The sequence below is a fragment of the Apis cerana genome, linkage group LG6 (genome assembly GCF_029169275.1).
Source record: "Apis cerana isolate GH-2021 linkage group LG6, AcerK_1.0, whole genome shotgun sequence".
NCBI lineage: Eukaryota > Metazoa > Arthropoda > Insecta > Hymenoptera > Apidae > Apis > Apis cerana.
In genome coordinates this window covers 15,460,717-15,481,085 of record NC_083857.1, presented here as the reverse complement: position 1 = coordinate 15,481,085, position 20,369 = coordinate 15,460,717, and the positions used below count along the sequence as shown (strand labels likewise).

At 22.2% G+C, this 20,369-nt stretch overlaps 1 protein-coding gene and 2 long non-coding RNA genes across 7 annotated transcripts in view; all 3 read left to right on the top strand.

Moving 5' to 3' along the window:
• Positions 1–20,369, top strand: part of LOC107999647 (potassium channel subfamily T member 2) — a 190,869-nt gene that overhangs the window by 26,264 nt on the left and 144,236 nt on the right. The window lies entirely within an intron of this gene.
• Positions 4,312–8,967, top strand: LOC107999656 (uncharacterized). 3 transcript variants are annotated; one of them, XR_009830337.1, is made up of 5 exons: positions 4,312–4,400; positions 6,463–6,613; positions 7,680–7,902; positions 8,136–8,374; positions 8,504–8,967. It is a non-coding gene; the product is annotated as an uncharacterized LOC107999656 (long non-coding RNA). The 3 variants fall into 3 exon arrangements; XR_003698074.2 differs by having other exon boundaries at positions 8,136–8,382; XR_009830336.1 differs by having other exon boundaries at positions 8,136–8,967.
• On the top strand, positions 14,976–18,816 carry LOC133666321 (uncharacterized). Its single transcript, XR_009830349.1, has 2 exons — positions 14,976–16,214; positions 17,607–18,816. It is a non-coding gene; the product is annotated as an uncharacterized LOC133666321 (long non-coding RNA).

Below are 20,369 nucleotides of genomic sequence, written 5' to 3'. Positions count from 1 at the left end.
TATTTTTTACCTATATAAAAGGTAAAATATAAAAGATAAAACATAACCTAAAACAAATAATTTTTGGATATATAATGTATGGAAACCTGTAACAACACATTTATGGAAACATATTTATTTATGAATTTATGGTTAATAAAATAAAATTTTTTCGTAATTTGTTAATATATGTTTGTAAACAATATATTGTATCAAAATATTTAATATTTAATATTACGTTACCTGTTTTATCGTGCTAATTGATGTTAGAAAATCTTATTTTTCGTAAGTAAAAATTTACATGAAATAAAAAATAGAAAAAATAATGATGTGGAAAATATATATAAAATGCATAGAAAAGAAAAATTATTTAATTTGTTTAAAAGCATAACACGTTTCATTCAATTTTCTAGAATTAAGGTTATGTATTATACGTTTGTGCGAGTTCTTACAATTTTTACGTTTTTTTCCCCTTTCTTATTAAATATATAAATAATAATACAAGTAAAATAAGTGCTTAATTTATTATTGTTTCTGTGTTATTTATATTCTTCGACATTCGACTTAGAAAAAATTTACAATGTTTATTATTATAAATTTCTGAAAAAGTAATAATACTAATTCTTTATACCTTCATTTTAAATATTTTTATTTTCAATTGGATTTTTAGATATTTATATTAAGTATTTCTATCTTCATTTGGAATCTTCAGATATTTTTACATTCCACGGATGAAAAGAATAGTTGATTGTATAAATATAAACCAATATTTCATAAAATGATTTTAGGCATACAATATTATACTTGATAAACTTTGATCTTTAATTATTAGGGCACTATAGTTAATAAAAACGAAATATACAAATATAATATCGAATCGTATCGAAAACCAATATCAATTTAATAATATACGAGTTATAATTAGAGATTTCGTAGGTTTTATTACGCGTATATATAAAAAGCATGATACATATATAATGGAATTTTCAAGAGTGATTTATCGTACTGTGACTCGACGTTGTTTCTCAATATTATTAATTTAATTTAAATTATTATTGTTATTATTATTATTTACGTTGAAATGCTCTAGAGACAATAATTCATTTTCACCAATAAAAAATTTCTTTCACCAAAAAAAAAAAATATCAATTTTAATGAGAATTTATTTAATGGTTTTCTACATACATATGATCTTCATTTATTCTCATTATAACCTTTTATTCATTGCAAGAAAATATATGAATATAAAATTCTTTTTAGGAACTTTTTAGGGAATTATTGAGTGTGTAGTGTATAATTTATTTGCTAGTAACATTCGTTTGGAAGGTTATCTTAAATATACAAAAGAAAATGTAGAAAATAAAACAAGGAAAGGTTTTATTAAAAATAAATGTGAACGTGTAAAAATAACAGTTGTTTTTTTAAATATTGTGATTTGTTTTATCGCTTTAAATTTTATATTTAATTATAATATTTGGAATGCTGATACATGTTATCATATATAAAATATAGAATTCTCGTTGAAAAAAAATAATAATTTAATATAGATGAACGTGAATATAAAGATTTTAATTGTTTTTTTAAATATCTATTGTTTTAAATTTTATATTTAATTATAATATTTTTATGTGAAAACATTTTATGTAAAAGAGTTTTTTAATGATGAAAATTATTTTAGTATAAGTGAATGTGTAAAAATATTCCAATTATTTTTTTAAATGTCTATTGCTTAGAATTTTATGTTTAATTACAATATGTACAAAGTTATATTATGCTATACGAGTTGAATATGAACTTTTATGCAGCAGAAATAATATTCAACTAACAAATATTGTGTTATTCAAAATATACATCAAATATAATATTCGCATAATGTTAATTATTTTATTGTTCGTAAATTTACCTACAATTTTCTCATTTCATTCTCCGAATGGTAATTTCATTATTTCAAAATTAATTTTCCTTATTCTGCCCACGAATTCTAGGTTATGTTCTAAAGAGCTTAACTTAAGAGAATTTTCTCAAAATGAAAGGATTAACTCTCTTATTCGTTTCAAACTTTTTATATGCGAAGTCTATGATATTTTTCACATTTAACTTTGCATTTCTCGTAAAACCTATATCTTGAAAATGCAATTTGTTACATTTTGCGCAATAAAACTACATCTTTATTCAAATATCTTGGTTTCCTATTTTGTTTCTCGTTCTCTATGAAATTGTTGCAACATCGATTACAATCACTGGTAATATGATACATCTTTCTTTCTTTTTTTTCTTCTTTTTACAAAGTGCTTTTCGACATAAAATGCCAAGTTCCATTTTCACGCGGACGACTGCAACTTTCCTTTTTTAATCTTGTATCCAATGTTGCGTATATAACATGATATCGACTCGAGAAAAATGGCGATTTATGAGTAATTATACTTTATGAGCGAGTCAGGGGGACGTTGTAATTATAGATACTCTTATCGGTATAGGTCATGACACGAGTTTTCTTTATAGAGGCTGTAATAAAATGTCGATAAGAGATATCAAGAAAAATATGTTAAAATGAAATTTTCGTTGTAATTTTAATGATATATAAAGTCAAAAATTATACGTTGGACGTATTAAGGATTCTTGTATTCACTATGATTCTTGTATTTACTATAATTAGAGAGCATGATATAAAAATTATATTATAAAGCAGATTTGAAATAGAATCTCGGTTTTCCCGGCTTGTTATTTCTATAAATCTTTGCTATTAGCACATAGTTAATTGTATATTAGTAATTTTGAATCAGAATTTATTATTGTGATTAAATTTGTTTTAATTAGAATAGCAAAAAAAATTTAAATTATAATAATATGTAAAAATGCAATATATGTATATATGTATATATGTTTCAAAATTTAAAAAATTTAAAATTTAAAAAATTTAAAAAATGACGAATTCTGAAAGTATTAAAATATAAAAATATAGAATTAAAATTATTTTTTTTACAAATATGAAAATTTAATTTTTTGTAATTAAAAATATGATTATTATTAATTCGTGTGAATTTCTGAAATCAAAATTTTCATATTTTTCTTTACAAAATTTTAAAATAAATTTCTTTTTTAAATTTTATCCATTATAATATTCATTATATTAAAAAAAAAAAATATGAAAATTCTAACGAACAAGATCGCTCTCATTTTCAATAATCATGCTATTCTATCTTCTTTGAAACATGAGGGTATTCATCTGTAAAGGTCATATTTACTTTGAAGCTAGCCTATTTCATGTGTGCATAGTTGAGCGAATTCAACAGGAGAGTTCAATTTATCGTTGGGACAAGTACAAAATCTTGAATGTTCTAATTTGTCACTGAATATAATATGTTTTCATCAGTATGGAAAACTAATTGCATATTTAAAATTTTTTTCTAGAAAATTATTTAATTCTAATATATTAAATGTAAAATATATTTGAGAAGATTTTTCTTTAACGAAACTTTATAATGATGGTTTACAACGTTTTCATGTGTGTGTTTTCATTTGAAAAATATTCCATATTCAAATAATTATTTATTAATAAGTTAATGCAATGTGAAAGATTTTAATTTTTTATCTTATTTTTAAATAAAAAATTCTTTAGAGGTTAATATTTAATTTCAAAATTTCAATTATAAAAATAAATTTTTAAATAGATAAAAATATTCAGAATTATTGAAAACTTTTATAAAATTTACAATATGTAAATTATATAAAATTTTGCAATTTCGCATTAGAAATCTATGATATGAAGTAATATTAATTGTATATATTCATTATTTTAACAATAATCTAAATTATAAGAGCTAAAATAATTTCATTAAAATAATTCAAATAATTTCAAAAAAATTACATCAGAAGAAAAATATAGGTATTTTCTATGATAATGGAAATTTCATGTTAACCAATTTCATTATATAATACATAGAATGTATTGAAGCATTTGAAAATTGCAAGAGTCCCATTACGCCGCCATACTTACCATTTATTATCATTATATTTGTCACTAAAAGAAATTCATGCACACAAGTAAATTTATATCATTTCAGAGACGAATCACAAATTATTTGAGAAATAGAATCGATGTCTCATCACTTTTCTCAAATAAATAAATTTTTTTAACAATATTTCAAAATTCCTTTTTCCAGATTTTTTGTATAATTGATCCAAGATTTTGGAGTTTCAAAAATTAACATTTTGATATATTTTTTTATAATCCGTAAAATATATGATATATTTCGTTTTGTGTGCAATATTGCCATCTGGTGACGAAATCTGAGATTCATTTAAGACATTGTCTTAAGTCTCCAAACTCGTCAGTCGCACTTGAGCAGTCAAATAATGTGTGTTGTATTTTTATTTGTGTTTTTTCTTATATTTTATTATTATTGTATTGTTTAATTTTTGTATGTATATCTCATTTGTTTATTTATTTTTGTACATTTATATATTGTTTTCTTTACATTTACGTTTTCTTAATAATTTTTTTTAAGAATAAGACTATTGGTACAAGATTTAGACATTGAAAATAATGCTATAAGATTTATAGCTTTGTTCAGCGATAATTATATTTCATCTATATTTGTCTAATGGCTTTTCTCCAATCTTGTGCAATCCAAGATAGATTGTATTACAGATTTCTATCCGTACGAATCTACTTGAGAATAATAGAGAGTTGTTCTTGAAAATATTTTTTACAAATAAATATTACATTGCGAATAATTTTCACTTTTGTTTATATTTGTTTACGAAAAATAATTTTCGAAAAAATTAACTTTATAAGAGTTTTAGTTTCAAATTGAGTTATAGAGATATAAATAATATAAATAAATTTTCCTATATTTTAAAGATTATAGGACCACATTAATAGAATTTTTAATGTTTTCGATCTTCTTTTCGTAAAACATAACAAATTAACAAATTATTAATTCTGTCTCATCGTTTATCATTTTCTATTTGACAATGGATTTGCATTTTAATCTTTCAACTCATATATCATATAAGCACTGATAAGACTTAACCTAACTTTCGATCCAACTACACATATGTCTATATATAATTTATAATATAACATATATAATATATATATAATATAACAAAATATAATATAACAAAATTCAATAAAAGTTAGTCGAAATTTTATCTTCGTGTACAAAGTAATTTAAAATTAGTAAAAATATTAAAAGCAAAGTTTGAGTTATTGAGTAATTAAAAATTTATTTTGGAGTGATATTATAGCATATATTTATTTTTTTTTTAGTTAAGTACAAGGTCAGAAAAAGCTCAGTGGTTGATCCTCACTTGTATAAATTAAAACCACGTTTTTTTCCCGATCTTTTCATCCTCGATCCTTCCTTCACTGAATCCTCTTTTTCTTTTTATATCCCATTCTGGACTTCAATGCACTGCTATTAACGATTAACGACTCCACTCATTTATTCGAACTCATTATTTCACTGCTTCTCGCGCATCTACAAGAATAGTGTTGACATTACTGACATTTTGAAGTGACTTGAAACGACCAAACGAAGAAATGGTATAAAATTATTTTATTATCTGGTTTTATTTTATTATCTGTATACATATTTTTTATTTTGATTATTAAACATTGGTTTTGATTTATTATAATGAAAAAATTGTGCTATTGCAGAGAAACAATTATAAAAAAAAATATCAAATTATTTTCATAAATTCATAAGTATAATATTGAGGATTATATTCAGAAAATTATTTTATTTTGTTTATTATATAGGTTAGATTTCTATGTATTATCTTTTATTTATTATTTATTATATTTTTTTATATCGAATATCGTTTATAGATTTTAATTTATTATTTGGATAGAATAATAAATCATTTTTATAAAGAAGAGTAGATTATTTGCTTTGTTTTGTAAAGATATGAAAAAATGGCATTGAATCATTTTTATGAATTTTTACAGAATTGATTATCTGCTTTAATTACATTGTATTTTTTTTCATTTTGAATGCTGATTATTATTTTATAATTTAAAAAATTATAAATAATTTTTTAATATAACCAAGAAAGATTAGATATTTTTTTTTATGAGGAAATGACTTAATATTTTTTATAAATAGTTGACCTAGAATTTTCACTTCGTGCGTGCTATATGTGTTATGCTGCGCCTAAAGCCGATATTTCTTTTATTGTTCTTCAACCTAGTTATCATTGTGCGACATTACGGTTAGCTGAAAACTGCCGATAATGGGTTTTTGTAGGTTAAGTCTTCTCATATTGAAACTCGATGAAATTTCACAATATAATTTCGAAAGATGAGATTTTATAATGTGTTTATGTTAATGGATTAAAATTCTAAATTAAATTTTTATAAAAAATTTAAATCTTAATTTAAGATTTAAGATAAAATACTTTGAAAAATTTATAAAAAAAATCAAATTATATTAATATCATATTTATACTAATTTATTATTTAATTTTTTGTTTCAGGTAAGTGAGAATTCACGTGAAGAGTATGCATTTCTTTTATGTAAGTGACTAAATATTCTATATTCTTCATGAAGATTTATCAGAAAATTATGAATAATTTGATATGTAAATTGTGGGAGATATAATCTCGATGAAAAAGTGCAATGTGAAGGTAAAAGCAATTATTCAGCTAGTTGGAATCCAAATGAATTACGAACTAATATATAAGAAAATGTAAATGAATGATTAATTTGATAATCATTTATTCCAAAGTCTGTGTATCGAATGTAAATTTCAAAAATTTAATTTTCCTTGCTAAATGAAAAATAGCGAGCGGTTGTTTCAAATTTAAATTTCTCATTTTTTTCTCGTTCAAAAGTTTTCTTTAGAAAATTATCTTTCTTTGAAATAAAATTGAATTAAAATATAAACGTTCAAATTTAATATTAATATTAAATTAAAAGACAAATTTAAACAATTTTTTAAATTTAAAATTTATATTACAATTTAAACTTCTTTTATATAATTATTATTATTATCATTCATTATATCATCTTTTAATATTTTTAATCATTTTATGGCGAAATTAAAGAAAATTATAGAACTTGATAATATATTGTTCTTATAAATGATATTGAGAAAGCAAATAAACTTTGAGAAAACAGATTTAATAGATGCACTGGAAGTTATATTATTTGTTATAGCTCTCAGTTTATAAGGTTTTATTAAATTACTTTTTATTCGAAGTAAAATCGTACCACTATGTAACCTAATAATTTCAGTTTAACCTATCAGAATACTACTTTCATTGCGTAGTGACATTTTTCCTACTGCCATCTTGCGGTCTTATTTTAACGATTTCAGTGATGTATAAAATAAATATAATTTTCTAGAGAAAATACTTTTGAAAGAAAATTCTCTAAGTAATTTATTTCTAAAAATAAATTCAATAAAATTTATTATTTTCATAATTCATTTAAATCTTTAATTTATTGCAATGTAATTAATTATCATGATTTAATAATTAAAATTTGTCTTCAATTTAAAATCAAAATCTCTCGATACATTGAATAAATTTTCTGAAATACTTTCAAAACGAATTATAGATTAATTAGAATTATTTAGTAGAATTAATTCTAATTGATAGTATTATTTTAAGAGGAATCTGATTTAATATTTATTAATAATGGCATCAATAATTCGGTATCTAATTTTGATTTCTAAAATGACCGAACCAGATACGTTAGAGGATTGAATTATACAGAGAAATCAGCTTTCACGGATGGAACGAGATTTCAGTGGAACGAATGAAGTTCATTGCAGTGTCTGTCAAAGTTGAGAGATTGCCCATGTCAAATGGTGATAGTAATGTCGTGCACAATTTGGGAATCGATAGAATCGAGTTACGGGACAAGCTGTCTTTTATTTTCATTCCTGCACACGAAAATGTATGATAAAATGGTAAATATCGAATATTTTGTTCTTGCAATATTGAGTAATATTATATAATTACAACAGAAGAAAAAATAGGTTAGGAAATTATATTGAAAAAGATAAAATATAAAGATAAAAGAAAAAGATAAAATATTTTTTGAAAAAACATAATTCAAGATTTAATTAAGATTATATAAATAATAAAATTAAATATATATAAATAAAATACATTTAAGTTTATTCGATCAATTATGATTTAGCTGTAACAGGTGTTCATACATAGTCGATTGCTCTTAGACGAATGCACGTGCTTTCAACAACGATGCTTTTCTCTACAAAGAAGCACACGACCCAGAAAAACCTCTGTTAAAAAAAGCGTGGAAGAGACGTATCGATCGTGGTTGCAGAAGAGACTAATTAACAGTTTTCGTTTTTCAAAGATGACACGTTGAAGAAACTTGTGATTTTTCATTCATCAATCATCTTTCTTTAGAACAATGTATAAGTGTACATATGTATATATTTTTGTATATTATTATTTTTCTAGTATTGTTCTTGAATGGTAATGACTATTTTTATTTCACGGTACAGAAGGAAAAATATGATTCTTTTCTCTTTTTTTTTTTAGTAATCCGAAGTGATTTATCAACCGTTGGAAAAGAGCTTCTTTCTTGTTTATTTCTTCGAGACTTCGAGACTGGTATTTTGCAAGAAGAATGTTGTTTTATCGCTGTAGGTAAAGTAGATATCTGAAAGCTCTTAAAGACGACCTTTCAACATTCTAGCTTACCAGTAGCTTTCGAGCTTGTTGAAAGTCAACTTCCGGCCACTTGGCGCACTTAATCTTGGAAAGTAAATGACCAATAAGTACTTACTAAAAAAAATTCGTTGATATTTTTGAATAATATTTAAAATTTAATAATCACATAAAATAAGTAAAATAGTATTACCTAAATTTCTTTCATTTTTAAAATTTCAAAAAAAAAACAAAAATTATGAATTTATAAACATATAAACGAATTGAAAAAAATAAAATAATCAGGATAATAATAATAAAAATAAAATCAAATATATGTTTAATATTAAATCTAATTTTATCTAAATCATTTAATTTTAATCTAGGTTTAATGTCCTTTGTTTGAAAAACAGTTAGAGGATAATAACAAGTGACAAATTATTAAAATTATCAGGTTATTTTTTAGGTACAATATATCTCAATAAGATTGTTATCAGCGGTTGTGTGGTATCTTTTTAAGTATCACGATGATGGTTCTTAGCTCTGTATCTAGTTCTAACTTTCTTATCCCTCCATTCCAACGAAGTAGAGCTCTCAATGTAGTAGAGACCCTACTTATCTTGGAGAGAGATTATGAAAATCTTGAATGTTCACTTCACTAAGATCCTTAGTAATAAGGATGAAGTACGATGACATTGGTCGTCTCACGATCTCATTTCGTTGAAAGCTAAAAGATGTAGAGATTAAGAATTATTTTTGACAATTTTTCCCCCTATTAAACAAACATAATTTTCGTTTTATTTATAAGGCAGATTGAAATTAATTATTTATCATATCTTGTTTGTCGTTTATTTTTTATTTTTATTTTTGTATTTATTCTGTTAAATTATTTATTATTCTGATAAATTAAACGAAATATTTTTATTGTTTAATTATACATTATTGATATGTATATTGTTGTATATGTATATGATTGAAATTTTTTTTTATTTTGAATTTTAATTTTTCAAAATAAAACTTCAATATAAATGTAAATTTTTTTTTAATGAAATTCTTCGATATTGGAAATTCATAAATCATAAATTTAATTAAATAATTAATTAAAATTTATAAAAATTATTGAGAAATTTGATATCAATTAACCGAATAAATTTTATTTCCAGCAATTAAGATAGATAATAAAGAATTATATTAAAATAATTTGATTAATCGAAACACATTAATTTCGTTTACATTAATTACTGATGGAAGAAAAAAAAATGTAAATTGATAGAAAAATTCAGACTTTTATTACTTTTTTATTTTTATTTATTTATTTATTTTTTTTTACTAATTACAACTCGTACATTTAACAATATTTCTCATGGTTAAGTGAATTTTCCAGGTAATATCGCACCTCGTTTTCATCAAAAGTGACTTTGCTTCTAATTTATCTTCATCTTGGAAATGTTGGAAAGTTGGCAGAGTAATAATATGTTTAGGAAATAAAATGAATTTTTTTTAAATTTTCTTTTTCTTTTCAAGAAAGACAGAAATAATATAGGGGGTGTTTTAAAAATATAGATTAAAAATAAAGATTCTAAACTTTCAAACAATATTTTTCTTTGCAAAAAATTTCGTCTCAACTATTAACGAATTTGACAAAAAACATTGGGCAATTACAAATAAATCATTCTATATAATATATCGTTTTTATGAAATTTTTACTTTTTGTATTTTTTCTTTTTGTATTTTTTCTCTTTTTATTGACAATATTGGAAACTAATATTAAGTATTACAATTACATAAGGAGAAATAGACCAAAGTGTCAAACAAAAGTGTTGGAATTATTAATTTCAATTTTTTATCCATTCGAAATAAATTCTATCTGTCAATTTACTTTATTATTAATGGCAATTTGTCATAACTTTTGTTTTACAAATCGATATTTACATTTTCTCTTTGAACAATAAATAAATTTAATCTTGTAAATTATTTGATTATTTTTATACATGCTTAAATATACATACTGATGAATTTAATTAACTTAATTTAATTTAATCTAACTTTAATTTTGATATTAAATTAAATTTTTCAATAGAATTTTATGTTAATATTTTTAATTCAACTTTCTGTAGTTTTTAAAAAAACTTTTACGAGTGATTTCACACCTAATCTAATATAATAAAAAAGGATTGGTTATCATGCTGAAAAATACTCGAAAAATACTCATTTCCTTTCGAGAAAGATTCGAGTTGAATAACAAAAAATATTTTTTAAAGATTTTCAGAGTATATTCATGACATAATGATATAATGATTGGATCCAGATATCAGATGTAGAAGAGGATCTTTCAAGAGGAAAATGAAAACTAAATTTAAAGAATTTTTCTAAATTAAGTTCAATTTATTTTTGTTAACATGTGTTTTTTTCGTTTTGCAGATTTATTGAAAAAATTATATGACTAAAAATTTGAAAATTATGCAAAATATATTTATATTCATAAAAGAATGAAAATCAAAATAATTTTTTTAAATAAAATTTAATTCATTTTTATCGACATTTAACGATTATAATTAACACACGACTTATTATAAAATTTATATACAATCGAACATGAAATTTTTATCAATATTTCATTTATACACGTATTACAAATTTGTTCAATATCATTACACTTATTTCATACAAATATTGCAACATTTGTATTGTAAAATTTTCACAATGTTTGCAATATACTTTAAAATTTCACGAATTACAAAATTGAATATTGAAAAATTAATTAATTTTTTCGACCTAAATGAATAACATTATTTAAAATAAAATTTGAATAATATTATATTTAATCAATCTTTTCCTAACCTATTTTAATTAATCAATCGATTGATTAATTAAAAAAGTAAATTAAATAATATGCATTATCGATAGATAATTATTATTTAATTATATATTTAATTACATATAAGTATTGTTCACTTTAACTTCTTCATTTCTCAACCGTTCAAATTTCTGAATGTCAGAAATCGTGATACGAAAAATTTTCCATCTTGATAAATCTTTTGAATAATGATTGGAAACTCTGTCTATCAAACAAAAATGCATTTTGAATCACTCGCAGTCTCTCTTCTTGCCGGATATAACTAGGGAAATGAGAGGCAGAATCCATGTTGCTCTTTGTGCCAAGATGAAACGGAAGATGGCTCCTCCGTTCTTCCTTTTAGATCGCTTTACGCGCCATCTGGATCGGTTCTCATGGATATGGCAACGAAGAAATGATATTGGAAAAGTTTTATTTCCTGTTTTCGAAATTATTTATGTGGAAGTATTGGAAATGTTATTTTTATGGCTCGTTAATAGTGAAAGAAAAAGATTAAACGAAGGATTTTAGAAGAAAGATCGGTTTCTTTTATGGTTTCAGTTGGAATTCATAATTACACAGGAATAATTTGAAATTACATGAAGGATTTATTCGAGAAAATTTGAGAAAACTTTTTTTTTTATAATGTTTGTTATAATTTTTGGATAATAGATTAATTTAATTGAGGAAAATAAAAAAAATCATTTTTTATAAGTTTTGTTATATTTTATATAAAATGTGTAGGAAAACATTTTCAACAAACAAAAAATAATTAAATAAAAAAATGTTTATTTATAAATTTATTTTTAAAATATTCATATTAGGATTAATATGAATAAATATAATATAGTGAAAAAAATTATTGATTGTAAATAATTATAATTATATATAATATGGAAGCATTAAATCTTGCATTCAATTTTAGAATTTCATTTATGATCAGATATGCACTCTGTCTTTGAAGTGGCTTGTCTACTTTACCTTCTCACAATATAATTCAGCCAATGTATATTAGTAATTTTATTAACCAAGTTATCATTGAATTATTTTATCAAAAATGACAAAAGTTTCTTATATTACAACTGCATTTTCAGCTATAAAAATAAAAAAACTAAAATTCATCAAAATATATTATATTTAACAGTTTTAATATTAATCGAGTTATAAAAAGAGATACAATTTTTATTTACATAAATCTATTTTTTTTTTTATATAATTTTATAATTTCTCAGTTTCAAATTTTCATTTTGTGATGAAAATTTTATATATGAAAATTTGAATAACCAATATAATAAAATTTGCTTTACGTACATCTAAATCTCTTAAAATTGACATTTATTCATTTATTTATTTTTATCCAAATTTTAAAAATTAAAATCTCATTAATAAAAATACAATAAAAATATATAAGCACATAATTTTATATTTACTCGACAATAACTGAAAAAATTTCGAAAATAAAACAATACAAATATCATAATCTTTGTATCATTGCAATTAAAATAATCTGAAGAGATTAATTTGCACGGTGTATATTTTGATCTTTGCTAATTCGATGATTAAATTAGAAAACAGATTTTCGATAACATTAAATAGAGATCTAGAACAAAGCTTTCATGGAATGTTTGTCTTAACTCGTGTTCACTTGGTTTGGCTTTAATTGTACTTTATACTCCTCGAGCTAGTGATATTGTGAAGACGAGACCGTTGAAAGGTACATAATGTGTTTCCTCTGTATTATCTGCACTGTGAAATTACAAAAGCCTCTAAGGATTTTAAAGGACACACGCTAATTTGAAGGTGTAACAATCCAAGATTAAAAAGAATTACTTTACAAGAGAAAATAATTTTGATTTTCAATTTTTAATTGAATTTGAAAAATTCTTTTTCTTCGAAGTCATAAGGTTACAATAAATTTTTAAGAATTTTTTTTCAAGAGAAAAATAATTCTAATTTCTAATTTCTTAATTTTTGGGTTTGCAAAATTCTTAAAAATTTTAAAATTATAAATATATAAATATTTTTTCGAGAATTATTTATAGTAAAAATAATTATAATTTTTAGATTCGAAATTTTTTCATTCCATTCCATTACATTCCTAGACTTTATTTTAAATTTATAATAAATTTTTAATGAAAAGAATTATAATAAACAATTTTTAACTTTGAAGTATTTTTTCTCTTCATTTTTCGAAGTTCTAATTCCAATTCATCGTATATCAAGATCGACATTATCATCTATTCATTATTCTAGTTTTCGAAATTGAAATTTCGAGTACGATCAAAACAAAATCATTCATATCCTCTATATATTAATTCCACTTGTCAATTAATTTTTTAAACGTAAAGCATAATTACTCACAATACCAATCATCATCATAACTACAAAATTACAAATGAATGATGCATGAATATAGGTTAAGTATCTTTCATTCACAGTAACCAGATATATAAATCCAATCGAAACAAGTACTTATCTCAAAATTACAATACACACTATTTTCATTTTTCCAAAGTATTCAAAGATCGATGATTCATGTTATTCAAACGATATTGTGAACTTTATCGCGATAGATGTAAGAGCGCAACTTGAAATATTCAACATAGTCCAAAGGCTGGCAAAGAGGGCGCATTCATATCGAACGAGCACACTGGTTTAAAAAAGAAACGAATAAAAAAGGAACTGAAATGTTACATCACATTTTATCTCGGAAATATGTGGCTTCGAAATCGCAAATTGGTGCTTTGTAATCGTTATAGGTATCACATGATATGCATCGTGTTGACGAATTACTTTGTTATGGAAAGAGAAAGATAGCTGATATTGCTTAATCAAGAGCAGAAGGAAAATGGATTTTTGAAATTGATGGATGGGAATAAATATTTTTTATTTTCTCGAGTGAAAGATTTCATATTTATTTTACAATATAAAATATAATATTATTGTATTTTTAACTTGTCATTAATTAAAAAAAGATAATTGGATAATTATTAAAGATAATTATTTATTTTGAAATGTTTTAATTTTGTTGAGTTTGTTTTTTTTAAAGATGTTTTTATATTATAAAAAATGGAAAAATAAAAAATATTTTTATTACAAAAAATTTAATCGAATGTAAAGATACTGAAAAAATTTTTTCACAAATCTATGATAAATCTGAATATTGAAGTCTTCTCTTTACAATCATCTCTTGCTGCATGATTTTTTTTTTTAAATTATTGAACTTTGAATAGAGACAAAAATAACAAAAATTTAATTTCAATTTCCAATTTTTCACTATTTTTACAGTCAATCGAATTTTTAAAATTTTTTATAAAAAAAGTAAAATGAAAATAGTAGAATGAGTTTTTAACATTTTTCGTCGAATATATGCTTATATTCTTTACTATATCTAAAGAAGATTATCATAAAATTGTAATTGAATTAATTAAAATAAAATGCATCTATGTTATTTAAATATTTAACGTTTGTACGAAGTTAATTGAAATTTTAAATGTAAAAGTAGAATCTCGTTTATTAAATATATAATAAGGTTTTTTTCCAATGGATTTTATGCTACATTATCAATTATTTGAATAAAGAATTCTTTATAATTACTGTACTTTTCTAAAGCAACAATTTAAAATTTACATCGAAACATAAAATATACTTTGGACAAAGTCTGCATTAATTTATATATTTTTTATAATACAAAGCTTTGGATAAATAATTATGAATAATTGAATAAATAATTAATGAGCGTGTTTCTCTTCTCTTTCTTCTATAAATGTCGTTCATCTATTGTAAAAGTTAATACGTGTATTTCTAAAACGAATCTCCAATTGAGAACTGGCAAATATGAAATATGAAGGATATGACAGATAGAAACACATCCATCTATAAATATGCACTGTCCTGTTATTCTAAAAAAAAGAATATAATTCGAAGATGGATTAGAAAAGTTTCTAAATATGCATCTATTTTAATCGATTTATAACTATAGGAATTATACTTACGTAAGTTTAATGTGAAAAAGAACTTTCAAATTAGCCGCCAAATAATGTCTAATCATTTTCAGTGACCTCTCGTGACGTACGAGTGAGTTATGATATAATGGATATGAGAATGAGTGAAGTAATAATAAAATTCATTAATATAATTTATAAAGAATTTCCATTATATAAAAAAATATTCTTAAACCATTTCACGATATTATATCTCTCCAACATTTACTAAATACAAAAGTGCTACTGTTGTAATTTGAAGTGAAACGTATATCGCATAAAAAATATAATTTAAACATTGAATTGCTACGTCAATCGGAACTGTATCATACATACTGATTCAGATAATGGAAACACTTATATTTATCCATTTATAACTATATTAAAATTATAAACTATAAAACTAATATTAAAATACATCTAAAACTATTTATTAAAGAGCAATGAGATTTTTAGTGCCTTCTACTAACTGTATAAGTAAATCGTGATATGATGGATAAGAGTGCTCGTGCTGAAATATTAGTAAAATTTTAATATAATTTAATATAATTTGTAAAGAATTCCATTATTTGTATATCTTTGGATGTCTTATGATACTATATCTTTCCAATATTTATTAAATCCAATATTTATATTACTGCTGTAATTTGAAATTATAATCTATTATATAAAATATATAATTTATACATTGAATAATTGTTATGTCGATAGTACTATATTGAATTTCCAAAAGATAGTGGGAATGGCAGTTATGCAATATGACAATACTGGTTTGTATAATGAAGTATGTATGTACTTATCTATATTTCATAATTATAAGAATTACATCTAATATTATTTATTAAATACATTTATTACTATAATTTGAAATCTAATGTGTATACATAAAATATTTATATTTTAATTAATTGTTATATCAATTGATAGGTTAAATTGTTAGGTTAAATTAGGTTAGATTATAAGACTTAACCTTTATTAAATAGATAATTATATTTTTCACTCATGTTTCTAACGATATAAATGATATTTACAGCTAAATGATATCTATAAGACATGAGTTAAATGTTTGAAGATTAATTGCAATATTATTTAATGATTGCTCTTATCTTTGGTTAATTCAGAAGATGTAAAACATTTAAAAAAAAAAGTCTGAAAAGTTGTTATAATTCTCTAGTTACTTTCAAAAAAATGTCTACTTGTAAAAAAGTAATCTTGAAAGAAATCGTACTTTATACGAGAGAGTTATAAAGCTTATGTGAATATTACAGAAGGTAGTAGTTGGAAACTTGAAAAAGATAGGAAGATAGTATTAAATATTCTTCGTGAGAAAATCTTTTTCGTAGAATAAATTGCGATTTTTTGAATTTTTTAAATGATAAGATTTATTAGAATTAAGTTACTAAAATCGTTGAAATCATTTTTATAAATTTTTTTTAGATAAAAATAAAAATATATTTTGCAATAATATCGAACAATAATAAAACAGAATATTTTCTCTGTATTTCAATTCTTTCTGATTATTCTCAGGTTACGAATAGTTTTCCATAACAATGCTGGGCTGAATTTTTCTTCGTGTGTTGAATAACATAGTGTTGTACTGGATTTGCCATTGAAAATTCGAAGTTTTGAAGAATTCTATAAAAATGACAAAAATGTCGACCATAAAATTTAAAACATAAAATTGAAATAAAAATAGAAAAACAAAGAATAAAAATATATATAGATAGGAAATAAAAATGATGAATTATTATAAAATTTGTGTTTGTTTTTAAAAATAAAATAAAATTTTCATATACGAAACTCGATATAAATTTATTATAAAACAGAAAGAAATTCTTAAAAACCAATAAATGAAAAGCTTTGAGTAAATTAAAAACAACTTCACTTTTATTGAAATAAAGTTTTATTAAATTTCAATGGAAAAATGGTATAAAGAAAATATTTAATGATTGTTTTATTGTTACTTTATTTATTAAGAGATTAACTTCATTATAGAAGATCGTAGAAAATGATTTATTTTAATAAAAGCACTTTGAAACTTTTCACAATTTTATTTATTAAAATATAATGTAAATATGATATCTATTTGAAAAGTTTAACAAATTTGATATCACATAGAATAAAATTTAATATACACATGAACGCGTTTGATCGGATATTGAACTGTATTTTTCAGCTAGGAATAGAATTCAAAGATGGTCTGTATCTGCATAGAATTCTCTTCAGTTCTTTTCATCCTTCACAATGGATGGAAAAATACAACGACTTGTTTTCAAAGGTATAATTTTATAAAAAAAAATACAAACTGTTTTGACATATAATTATAAAACAATTTTGATTTTATTACATACTATAACACTATTAATATTAAAAATAAATTTTATTAGGTATTTTTCTAATTTTAATAATATTTAATCTCTTTTCTAAAAATGACAAATTTTACTTAAGAAATTTGAAGAATTATAAATAATAATTAACCGTTATGAATAATGTGATGACATATGATGATATATGATGATGCATAATGAATATAACATTATGAATAATGTTGAACGTTGAGAATAAGTTTAATATCAAATATTTTCTTAATTTTAACAATGTTAAATTTCTCTTTTAAAAATAAAAATAAAAATAAAAATTTTACTATATTGGAAAGAGAAAAAAAGCATGCAAACGGTTATTAAAAAGTGAAGTTTTTGGAAGAAAGATAGAGGAAAGAGCGAAAAAGTAATTTTTGCTAATTTGGGGACAATAAACTTCTAACAAAGATGGCGAACGTATCGAGTATCTATAAATAACTTGTATTGTTGAAAATAATTTTCATTTTATTTTTTTTTTCAAAAATTCAATATTTTAATGTCTAATTAATTTAATCTTCAACGTATTTCCTTCTTTATATCCAAGAGTTACGATTTAATAATTAAACTTTTATTTAATTTAATGAAGCTTTTTTTAACTAAAATAAAATCTAATCGTGAAATCATAAACTCTTGATGCAATGACGAAGTTACACAGTTACACAGTGAGAAATTAGAGAAATAAATTTTTAACTAAGAGCATACATTAATGATTATATATGAATTTTTTAAAATTCATTTTTTATTTAAAACAAAATAATACTTTATTATAAGATAATACTTAATTATAAATTTTTTAAATCTCAGATCTTTTTTCTGCCATCTTATGTATATGTAAATACGAATCAACTAAGTGGAAAATGTAAATTTGAGATAGAGGAAGACTACAAATATGACGAAAGAAGTTGAAAAATGAAACAGATGGCATATGGATGCGCATGGATGTACAGTATACGAGTACTTGAAATGGAAAAAGAGGACGAGTATGGACTAAAAAATTAATAAAGTGGAAGGAAATTCAAAGAAAGACTTGGTGTACTTATTGTCAGATTCGCGAGGCGACGCCAAAACGTTTTTTCAAATAACGCGACACAATGTTACAAATTTTTCAGAGATGCTAAAACGAAATAGAAGGATGAATGGTATTTCATTCGTGATTGAAAAGATTTTAATTTGATAATCATTGCGGCGTGATTTTTGGAGGATTCTTTTTCGTTAAAATTTGAAATTAATTCATAAAAATATCTAATAGTGGAGAAAATGGTATTATTAAATTTTTGGATATTTTAATTTTAGAATTTTATTATAATTTAGATTATTCTAGCATTAAGTATAATTTAAAAAATTCATAAAATTTTGTAAAATTTTAAAAGTATCGAAACTTTCGAAATTTTCGAAATTTAAGAATTTTCGAGTTTTTGAATTTTTTTTACTATTGTTATGATTTGAAATTTTAGATATTTAAATGGTAATATAATTAATTTTTTGGCATAAATTATCTAAATTTCGAATTTTTTATTTTTTTAATTCGAAATTCTTTAAAAAATTAATTTTAATATACTTTGAGAATTAATTTTTTGAGAAATTAAATAAAATTGCTAATAAAATGTTTAAATATTAATGCTAAAATGCAATTATATTTAACTGAAACTATAAAAATTATGAATATTTAATTAAAAACAGTTAATATATACAAAACTATGTAAGAATTAATTTTTCGTTATTCACTAAATCTTCCTAATATAAGTATATGTCATCAATACTTACATATTATGTCAACAATTTTAATGTATTAGTTTAACTAGAACGAAATATTCGATTTGAATATCGTTAAATTTATCTTTTCATCCGTAAACATATTCGCAATGACATATCCATTATACATTATTCGTTATTTAATTTCATTTGTATTTCTATAACTGATGAAATAAATTTCCTGTCAAATTTAAATTGAAAAAAAAAACAAAATAAGTTAAAAAAATTGTATTAAAATATTTGTCATTTTTTCCAAATTATGATTTATATGTAATAAATAGGTATTATGGTTATAATACAGTTTGTATTAAAGTTTTTTATTATTTTATAAAAATATTATTTTTGCATATTTTTCATATCATTCATATTCAATATTGAACATATATTCAATATTGTAAATCTATAAAGAAAGTTATATATAAAAAGACAAATGATTATAAAAATATCCTTTTTAATATTTACATATAAATTTTTTGTTTTTATATATAATCTTTTTTAATGTATAATTATATTTTTATTTCATATCAATAAAATGCAAGAATTGTAGAATAAAATAAATTTGTAATAAATTAATATTTTTCAACACCTAAAGATGTGGAATTTGATAAAATTTTATTTTATTATTATTATCATCGAAAATTTATTTCCTTTTTTTCCATTATATTATTCATTTTAATGTTCTTTGAATGTAGCCAACAAATGTAGCCAACCAGCTGAGTGCTTTTCTTCGAATCTCGATAAGTCTAGATTAATAGAGCGATTATCCTAGACACTACAAGGTATATATATATATGTCATAATGTTATTGCGTTCGTTATATTTGAAAT